The 11,159-nt window shown below is 44.9% G+C and overlaps 1 pseudogene; it reads left to right on the forward strand.

The window, feature by feature from the left end:
- Positions 1–984: 984 nt before the first annotated feature.
- Positions 985–4,205, forward strand: LOC125155431 (T-cell surface glycoprotein CD1a-like; annotated as a pseudogene).
- Positions 4,206–11,159: the final 6,954 nt, after the last annotated feature.

Raw genomic sequence — 11,159 nt, forward strand, 5'->3', positions numbered from 1 at the left:
AATAATGGTGAACTGGTGGTTGTTGATACTGTTACACAGGCAATCGTGGGGAAATTTGGAAAAGCAAATAGAATGTGTTAAAAGAAACCCATGGATTCAAATTGGTGTCTCAGGCCAAGCCAAGTCCCCAAACTCTGTTTGATGCCTAAACTAACGGCTGTTCCAACCTCCCCCAGAAATGTAAGTCTTCCCCTGTCAGCGAGGAATTCTCTGTTCATCACAGTGAGGTCTGTTGTCACGTGGGTCCTCTCCATCCCCCAGTGAGGGGAGGTCGTCTGTATGGCTAGACCCCTGCGCTCCCAACTAAGGGAAAGTGAGCTTCCCTGAAACATTTGTTTCTTGTATTTTTCCAACTTCCTTCCTATAAAAAACCTCTTATTTGTACGCTTCCTAGGGGCTCCTCGTTCCCATGCCAAATTGTATGCTCCCTCAAACTTGTATCCCTTAATGCAATCGATTAGATCTTCGAATTGACCTGGTTGATTGTTTTTAAACACAAGCAGTAACACATCAGAGATGTGGATGGGCTGGGGTGGGGGTGAGACAGGGAAGGGAGTCCATGGGGAGTGTTCCAAGGGCAGGAGGGACAGGGTGACAGCAGGCTCCAGGGCTGCATGCTGGGGAGCCGTGTTTTCATGGGTTACTGTCTGGATGAGGAGAAAAGGCATGAGAGGTAGGGTCCCTTTTCCATGCCACACAAGACTTGGTCCCCAGCACCTGAGTTAGGACCTCGGGAAACAGAATGGAGGCTGGTGACAGGGAGAAGCTGGAAGCCGAGAGGAGGGTCAGACCCGGAGGGGAAGTGAGAGTCTGAGTAGGTGTCCAGGGTTGAGGGCGGAGTCCATCTGCATTGTCGCGGAGACACAGGGCAGGCGTGTGTGTTGAGAAGGAAGTCAGAAGAGAGGGGCTGCGTGTGGGGAGGTTTGTGAGAACAGACGCCAAAGACCCACTTTCTGAGAGAAAGAAAGAACATCTGCACATAAGATGCTGTTGTTGCAACTGGTCTTGCTCATGGTTCTTGTCCCAGGTGGTGACAGTGACGATGGTGAGGACGGTGGCCCTGCTCAGAGAGTGTATATGTGTGTGCTGTGTGTACATGTGTGCATGCAAATGCGTACATGCGCATGCACACGTGTATGATGTGTGCTCATGTGTCATGTGTGCATGTTTGTGCCTACACACGTGTGATGTGCATACATTTGTGTGTCAGTGTGTGTGAACATGTGTGTCATATGTGTGCTTTTGTGCCTGCATGTGTGTGTTATAAATGTGTGCTTTTAGAGGCCCATGTGTGCATCTCTCTGTCTGCATGTGTGCACGTGTGCATCATTTATGTCCATGTGCTTGTGTGCCTACACGTGTGCAAGTATGTATGAGTGTGTGCGAATAGGTGCCTGTGTTTGTTTCTCTGTGGCTATCTGCATGTGTGTCTGTATGTGTGCAAGTCTGTGTGTGACATGTGTGCACAACTGCTTGTTTGTCTGTATGGTTGTGTTTTAATAGGTCTATGTGTGTATTTGTGTGTGAAGGTGTGCATGTGTATCTGTGTATGTCAGTTTGTGCAAGACTGTGTAATGTAAGTTTGCATGGGTGTGTCACTGTTTGTGCACACTCGCCTGTGTGTGCACTCATGGTGTGGGTTCTCCAGCACATATCTGGGGAATGAGAATGTCCACCCGGTTCCTTTCTACACATCCCTGACCCCAGGGCCCTATTCTCTGCTGAACGATGGTTTCAGAATGATGGGCTCAGAGCTTTGGGCAACACGTGTCTCCTGAGAGAACTATGGCTCCCTGTCCTCCCGATTTCAGTGCCCCTCGCTGGCACCTTTTTCTGATTCTCTCTTCTTTGCAATGCCTCCCTCACTCTATCTGTTCTGACACAGACTTCCAGGGGCCGAACTCCTTCCGAATCATCCTGACAACATCTTTTTACAACCGTTCCTGGACACAAAACCTTGGCTCAGCTTGGCTGGATGAGCTTCAGACTCATGGCTGGGACAGCAAGACCGGTATTCTCATACACCTGCGACCTTGGTCCAAGGGCAACTTCAGCAACAGAGAGCTGATGGAACAGGAAAGGTCATTACATGCAGCATCCATTGCATTTCCTCTGATATTTCAGAACCACGTCAGTCAATGGCAGCTTGAATGTGAGCTCGGGTCCCTCAGGACAGGTGGGGTGGAGGTGGCCACTGTGTGTGTCACCTTGAGTTCCTTCTTCCTCCAGGAAAGAGCCTCCCCTGGCTGCTGAACCTCTCGATTCCCCTTCATAAAACGGAATCATACCCGTGTGTTCAGGAGGCAGAAGCCAGACCCCGAACTTGAAAAGCTTCATGCCTTCTGCTATTTCCCCTCCACTCCTTGACCTCAGGCTGTGATCTCCTGTCTCTCACCAGAGTCTCCCATGACCAACCCATTCCCTGGCCTCCAGCCAGAGACTCTCCTCTCCTTCACTCTGTGACTGATCCTTGAATTGTGGTTTACTCCTCATTGAGTCCTCTCATCAACATCTGTTCATGTGTTCCCTGTACCCACTACCCCCCCTCACCCTGGATGGTTTTATCACAGCTCTCCTGCTGAGCCCTCTCCTGTTCTCTGCCCACAGCCTTCCGGTCTCTCCTCCAACAGTTGTTCCTTCCTCAGTCATTCACCTCTTCCTCTGCTGCAGTGACCACCACTTCCCTCTGTGTGAGCCTCCACTTAAACCAAACTTTGTTCCATTCCTTCCAATACCCTCAGCTTCTCCTTCTGCTTCCTCTGTTATTGGCTTCTACTTACCTCATTTCATCTCTTTCCCTCCCCATTTCCTATAACTTACAGTCTCTTTTGCCAGATCCTTTTCAGGTACAGCTGGTCAAAGGCTGTGTGCTGCCCTTTGGAGAGGCACCAGCAGGATCAGCTCTCGTGAGCTTCCAGAACACGTCATGGTGGCCATCTCCAAAGGGAGGAAGGAGAGCTCAGCAGGTCTCCAAACTATTCAATCAGTACCATGTTGTCAACTTACGAATACAAGCACATGTTAATGACATCTGCCCCCGTTTCCTCTTGGGTCTACTTGATACAGGGAAGGCAGATCTTCAGCGGCAAGGTCAGTCCTGCTCCCTCCCTCCAGGCTTTCTTTCTGCACTCAGAAACTTGCAACATTTCCTCAAACTCAGGGAGAAAAGGGGCCAAGAGGGAGAGGGCTGATGGTGGTGGGTTTCTAGAGGTGGAAAGATGTGTGTATCTAAAGTGATGTGAGGATCTTCCCTCTCAGTCTGAGAATTCCTGTCCTGTCTCTGCAGTGAGGCCAGAAGCCTGGCTGTCCACTGGCCCCAGTCAGGGGCTTGGCCGTCTGCTCCTTGTGTGCCATGTCTCTGGCTTCTACCCAAAGCCAGTGTGGGTGACGTGGATGCGGGGTGACCAGGAGCAACAGGGCACCCGGCGAGGCGACGTCTTGCCCCATGCTGATGGACATGGTATCTTCAGACGTCTTTGGATGTGGAAGCCAGGGAGGCAGCCGGCCTGTGTTGCCGAGTGAGACACAGCAGTCTAGAAGGCCAGGATATTGTCCTCTACTGGGGTGAGAAAGGGCTGGTGCCCAGCAAGGAAAGGGTGGTTCTCCAGCAGTGCAGGAGAGACAGATACAAAGTTGGGATTCTAGGGACTCCAGATCATAAAGGACTAAAATTTAGTGACCTAAGAAATGGAGAGCTGGGTGTGAGGGTCCTGTAGATGTAGCAGGAAGCAGAGGGTTGGCTGAAGGGTCCATCTGTGAGCAGGGATGGGAGAGGAGAAAGAGGAAGGGTGGTTGGTGAAGCAGAGGGTGACAGGAGAAAAAGGACCAGGAAGGTGCAGTTGAACCCAAGATGGATGGGAATTGACACCCTCTGTGCACCAAACCCACAGAGCAGCACCGCCCTGTGAGCTTGGTCTTCCTGGCAGTGATCGTGCCCCTGGTGCTTCTGGCAGGTCTTGCATTCTAGCTCTGGAAGCGCTGGTGAGACTCTGGAACCATGTTTCTGCTCTTTCCCAACTGTGTCTTTCCCCTTGTGTCTGTCCTCACCTTTCCTCCTCTCAGTGCTCCTCTCCCTGCAGTCCTCACCTCCACCTGCTGCAGAGCATTTCCAATCTGTTCCTCCTAGGAAATCACACTGGAGACCTCAGTGCACTGGCCTCCCTTTGGAGAGAGGTCCCAGCAGCCCAGGACCAGGACGTCCCTAAACCCAGCTCAGCAGTGATGGACCAGCAAGTCCCTATGTGCAGCTTTTGTCTGTCCTTTCTGCTCAGGCATCAGTTGTCAGTATAAGCTGAATGTCGTTTAACAGGAACTCTTGTTCTGACCTGAGTCTCAGACTTAAATCTCAAAATTATCTTAGAGTAAAATGAAATCTGAGGACCTCCATGGGTCACAGGCATCTTGTGTCACTTCCTCCCTCGCACCTTCTCTGGTCTGCATAGTGGAAGCAGTCTCTGCTTGGTGGGAATTTCCACCACTTTAACCTGCACTGTGGATAATCTACACCCAGTTCCTATCTGTTTTTGCCCTGCATTTAGGTCCCTTTTCCCTTCTAATTCCTAGGTCTCTTGAGTGCAGAGCCCACATCTTTTTAATATTTGTATCCTTGGCAAGGAGTCTCGCCAGCATGGAATATGTCCTCAATAAAAGTCTGTGTTGAATTGATGCCAATTTCATAGTTTTTTCTTCTTTCGCCTCCTGTGGTGTTTGTAGTAGTTGAGACGTTTGATGTTCTTCTTGTCAAAAGTCTTTTCACTTTGCCTGGAGACTTGATACTGTTATGGTTCCTTGGTAACATCTCTGAGCCTCTGAGGAGAATACAGTTTTGTCTGTGGATATTTCTATTATTTAAACACAGACACCTATTGGAGTGGACCTGTTGTGGATAAAAGGAGGAGGGCAGATACAGGTCCTGGCTGTTTGAGGCCCTCAGGACAGCAGCAGAGACATCACCTTGGGGCTTGTTGGCAATACAGGGTCTTGGCCTCAGCTGAGGTTCACTGAATCACAATGTGCATTTTAGCAAAACCAGCAGGGGATTCACAGGTGCATAAATGTGGTGCCTGAGAGGTAGCAGTGCAAGTGTCTCCCTGGAGGGTAACGAGATGATCTTGAAACAGGAGAATACCTGCTCCTGGGGGAAATACGGGGTTCAGTTTTTGGAGCCTCTGCTCAGAACAGTTGCCATCTGATGAATACACAGCCTTATTTCATGTGTGTTTTTGTTTTAAGACAGCTTATATATACACATGTATATCCAAGTAATTTATCATATGTTGTATTTCCCTATATTCAAATACCACCTCAGAAATATATAACATTTCCAGGTTTGGTTACTGTGATCTCCAGTGTCTTTGACTTTCAGTCCCACAGCTGTGCTGCCCATGGTGCTTCTAGAAACAAAGAAGATATGGTTGTCATTTCATGAACCCACATATTTAGCTCTTTTCCTTCCTTTTCTGTAACATCATTATAGTGCCCTAGATGTTACTTTAGAATGTTCTGAGGTGGCTCCACATAGACCTTTTACTTTTCCTGGATTTGTACATTGTTGATTCAGTACCACTGAACTCAAGGCCCACAGTTCTGCATCTGGAGCCTGAGAGAGACCTACCTGCACAAGTGTTTTATCTGTGAGACACATCACACCCTCTTGAACACCAGTCAACCTCGCAGGTCTGGGCTTCAGGGCCTTTTGAAACACCGAAATCACCAAGAAAGTGCATGTAAATGCAGAAAATGTGGCACCAGATAGACAATGAAAAAGACACATGTTTACAGTGTGGGAATTACCATGGAAATTCAGAGCAGCAACTGGTTCAGCCTCACCAGGACACATGCGATGGGTGACGCATGTCTGAGCACTCTCCCTGCCATTCATTAGGAATAGCAGTGAACTGGTGGGTCTGGGGGTTACAAATCAATGTCAGTAGGTGGGTCCATTAGCATAGACAGTCTGTAGATACTGAAGATGAAACTTTGTGACTGATTGTTTCAATGGCAGTGCTAGTGGAGATGTCCATGGTTAGATTTCAGTTACTCTAGTGTTTCATTACTTTCACAAATCATTCTCAAGCCCCGATCATGCAGAAGAGACATTTTGAGTGGAAAGTAGGCAGGGAAGAAAAGATCATCACTGTATTTGGAGCTTAAAAGTTTTGCTTTCCTCATTTGATTACTGTTTTCATTGCTGTTTCTATCTACTTTCTTAGTGTAGCAACTTATTTCAGTCCAACGTTGGGAAAGGTACAAGTTCTAATTTGTTTAGGGGCTGAAAGAGGGAGCCCAGGGCAGGAGAACATCCAGAGGGATGAAGTGCAGGAATCCACCATGGTACATGTGGACCTTCTGGAAAATGAAGTTGAGATAGGAGATGTGGGAAAGGCGAAAAATATAGGATGGATAAGAGCAAATCACAGGACTTCCGTCTTCTCATCTGAATTAGGCTAATTGTTTCTTGTCTATGTTCTTGTCCACCTCGTCATTCTCAAATGGCCAGCATGTGGTTTTTTGTTAGTTGACCCTACCCTCATGCATCTCATGCATAGGCTTGGGCTCTGATCAGCCTAAGGCCATCAGGAGAAAGCATCCTAGACCACGTTACAGGCTGAAGCATGGACGGGACACAATCAGTTCAGGTCAATCATCATAAAGATGCCACTTGTCCTCATTTAGAATGACGGTTCAGAGCCATGACTGACTCTAGGTGACCAGGTCACTAGAAGCCTGATTCTTTTAGTTGATGGCAAGGGAAAGAGATCCTCTTTCTTGTCTTGGATGATAACATTGGGATATAAACCTTGAAACAGTTAAAATCCATTTTTCAACACAAGAGAAGCAAAGCTGAGGATGAAACCTGTATGGAAGAAGACAGAAAAGTTTTATCATGAAATTTGCCAAGAGATAGATCCAAGGGGTTCTCACTACATGGAAGATAAAGAGAAGAAAAGAAAAAGGAAGAAGATGGTCAGAGAAGAAGAGCTAAGATGGCAGAATAGTAAGAGCACCACAGGTTTGCCTCATCCCTTGAACACAACTAGATAAATATCAAATTATTCTGAATACTCAAGAAGTCAATCTGAGGACTGAGAGGACAAATTGCACAGCTAAAGGGGGAGAAGAGACTACATCTTGGAAGGTAGGAGGTGAGGTGTGGAGTTGTGTTTGGGGGAGATACAGATCATAGGTGCTGCGGAGGGGAGGGAGCCCTGGTCTCAGAGGAGAGAGTGAGAGAGAGAGAGAGAAACATATAGGGATTCACAGAAGGAAAACGTTTCCCCAAAGCCATTGACCAGAAAAAGGAGAGGGGCTGATTTTCATGAGTTTTATAGCCACTGGAGGTCAAAGACTGGAGTGGTAGAAGTACATGCTGTTGCTGGTGTGAAACACAGTGGGTTTTGCAGTCATCCTGTGGAGAAGGACAGAAGCCCCAGGGGCAGAGTGAAGGCGCTGAGGAGTCCTTGGGACACACTGGGAGAGACTGTACCCCTTTCCTGTAATGTATCTAGGAGAGGTAGAATTGTCTCTCTGGGGACAATAGTACTGGCCGGCACCATTACCCTATTCCATCTCTTAGCATAGAACAGAGATACCTACAGAGGGCGTGTAATCTAGATGCCAGCTCTTTGCTGCATTTTAGTCCAAATACACACCCTGTTCTTTGGTGTGGCTGCCCTTCTGGGAGAAACCTGCACCAGTCCCAGCATGGCGAGATCCCCCCAAGACCAGTGTGGGTCCACTTCATGCCAGGTCCTTAAAGTTTGGGGTTTTAAAAATCAGTCTTCCTGCCAGCGATAGAGCATAGGGGCATTGAACTGCTGGGTACACAGATAGTCTGGGAAAGGTAGGGTGAAAGCAGAAATCTGAGTGATGCCTGGGACACATGAGGGAAGACTGTTTGCTGTTTTGGGAGTGCCCTGAGAATGGCTAGCACGGAGTACCCAGTCCAGGGATGAGGGAGGGGGTTGGTGCCATTTCTCTTTGTCCCCCCCAGCATCAATTAAGTTGAGCAAGCAGCACAGTACCAACAGCAGCAGCATTAACTAGTGGCATCAAGCCCCGCCCCTCTGTGCTCGGCAGGTGCTGCTATTCTTGGGCAGATGTGCCTGAGAACCAGAGCAGTGAGCCCCTCCTCAAGAAGACCAGCAGAAATGAAACACAGAAACTACCAAAAGTGAAAGAGAAATAGTAAACCTGTACAGACCCATAACCAGCAAAGAATTTAATCAGTTATGAAAAATCTAATAAACAAAATTCCAGAACTACATGGTTTCCCATGTGTTTTCTAGGAAACATTTAAAGAAGACTTAATATCTATTCTTTTCAATCTGTTTGAAAAAAAGAAATGGAAGGAAAAATTGCAAACTCATTCTACAAGACCAGCATTACCTTGTTTGTAACACCTGACAGGGCCCCACTAAAAAGGAGAATTTTAGGCCAAGATCCCTAATGAACATGCATGCAAAAATTCTCAACAAGATACTAGAAAATTGAATCCAACAGAACATTAAAAGAAGTGTTTACGACGATCAAATGGGAATTATTCCTGGGTTGCAGGGGTGGTTCAATATTTGTAAATCAATCAATGTAATAAAACCACATTAGTAAAAGAAAGGATAATATCCGTGTGATCCCTTCAATAGATGCTGAAAAACATTTGACAAAAGACAGCATCCATTCTTGATAAGAGCCCTCAAAAATTAGGGATAGAGGGAACAGCCCCAACATCACAAAAGTCATATATGAAAAACCCACAGCTAATCTTCAATGCAGCCAAAGTGAGAGCTTTTCCTCTAGGGTCAGAAACAAGACAGTGATGTCCGCTCTCACCATTGTTATTTAACATAATGCTGGAAGTCTAGCCTCAGCAATCAGACAACCAAAAGAAATAAAAGGCATCCACATTTACAAGGAACAAGTCAAACTTTCACTATTCGCGGACAACCTGATTCTCTGTGGAAAACCTGATAGACCCCACTGAAAAATTGCTAGAACTGATACACAACTTCAGTAAATCTGCAGGATACAAAATCAACCTACAGAAATCTATTGCCATTTCTATGCAACAATAATGAACAAGGAGAAAGAGAAATCAAGGAATCAATCCATTTACAATTACATCAAAACCCATAAGATTCCTGGGAATAAATCCAAACAAGAGGTAAAAGATTTGTGTCTGAAAACTATAGAAAATTTATGAAAGAAACTGAATAGGACACAAAGAAATAGAAAAGAAAACATTCCATGCTCAAAGATGGGAAGAACAGATATTATTAAAATGTCTATACTACCCAAAGCAATCTACACATTTCATGCAATCCCTATCAAAATAACACCAGCATTTTTCACAGAGCTAGTACAAACAAGCCTAAATTTGTAGGGGACCACAAATGATCCCAAATAGTGAAAGCAATCTTGAAAAATATAAGCAAAACTGGTAGCATCACAATTCTGGACTTAAGGTAAAATACAAAGGTAGTCACCAAGACTATGAAACTGGCACAAAAATAGACACATAGGTCAATGGAACAGAACAGAAAACCCAGAAATGAACCCACAACAGGGTCCACTAATCTTTAAGTAAATTGTGGCTGTGGCCTAGGTCAAAGAAGTTGCTGCCTGTTCTCTCCTTTAGCATTTTGATGATTTCCTGTCTCACATTTAGGTTTTTCATCCATTTTGAATTTATTTTTGTGCATGATGCAAGAAAGTGGTCCGTTTATTTTTCTGCATGTTGCTGTCCAGTTCTCCCAGTTCTCCCATTTGCTAAAGAGACTGTCATTTTTTCATTGGATCCTCTTTCTGCTTTGCCGAAGATTAGTTGGCTATATGTTTGTGGGTCCATATGGGTTCTCTATTCTATTCCATTGATCTATGTGTCTATTTTTGTGCCAATGCCATACTTTTTTGATGACTACAGCTTTGTAATACAGGTTAAAGTCTGGGATTGTGATGTCTCCAGATTTGGTTTTCCTTTTCAACATTATTTTGGCTATTCAGGGTATTTTGTGGTTCTATACAAATTTAAGATTGTTTGTTCTGGCTCTGTGAAGAATGCTCATGTTATTTTGATAGGAATTGCATTGAACGTGTAGACTGTTTTGGTTAGTATCGACATTTTAACAATATTTGTTCTTCCCTTCCATGAGCATGGAATATTTTTCATTTCTTTGTACTTTTTCTATTTCTTTCATAAGCTTTCTATAGTTTTCAGAGTAGAGATATTTTACCTCTTTGGTTAGGTTTATTCCTAGGTATTTTATGGGTTTTTTTTTGTATAATTGTAAACGGGTTCAATTCCTTGATATCTCTTTCTGTTGCTTCATTTTCGTGTATAGAAATGCAACCGATTTCTGTACATCGATTTTATATCCTGGGACTTTGCTGAATTCATGTATTAGCTCTAGCAGGTTTTTGGTAGAGTCTTTCAGGTTTTCCATTTCGAATATCATGTCATTTGTGAAGAGTGGAAGTTTGACTTCTTCTTTGCTAATTTGGATTCCTTTTATTTCATTTTGTTGTCTGATTGCTTTTGCTAGGACTTCCAACACTATGGTGAACAACAGTGGTGAGAATGGACATCTCTGTCTGTTCCTGATCTCAGGGTGAAACCTCTCAGTTTTTCCCCATTGAGGATGATATTAGCTGTGGTTCTTTCATATATGGCTTTTATGATGTTAAGGTATGTTCCTTCTATCCTGACTTTTTTGAGAGTTTTTATCAAGAAAAGGTTCTGTATTTTGTCAAATGCTTTTTCTACATCTATTGACAGGATTCTATGGTTCTTATCCTTTCTTCTATTAATGTGGTGTATCATGTTGATTGATTTGTGAACATTAAACCACACCTGGAGGCCAGGAATAAATCCACTTGGTCATGGTGAATAATTCTTTTAATGTACTGTTGAATTCAATTTGCTAGTATCTTGTTGAAAATTTTTGCATCCATGTTCATGAGGGATATTGGCCTGCAATTTTTTAGTGGGTGTCTTTGTCTGGTTTAGCAATCAAGGTAATTTTGGCTTCATAGAATGAGTCTGGAAGTTTTCCTTCCATTTCTATTTTTTGAAACAGCTTGAGAAAGATAGGTATTAATTCTGCTTTAAATGTCTGGTAGAATTCCCCTGGGAAGCCATCTGACCCAGGACGTTTATTTGTTGG

Source organism: Prionailurus viverrinus, chromosome F1 (assembly GCF_022837055.1).
Source record: "Prionailurus viverrinus isolate Anna chromosome F1, UM_Priviv_1.0, whole genome shotgun sequence".
In the NCBI taxonomy this organism is placed as follows: Eukaryota; Metazoa; Chordata; class Mammalia; order Carnivora; family Felidae; genus Prionailurus; species Prionailurus viverrinus.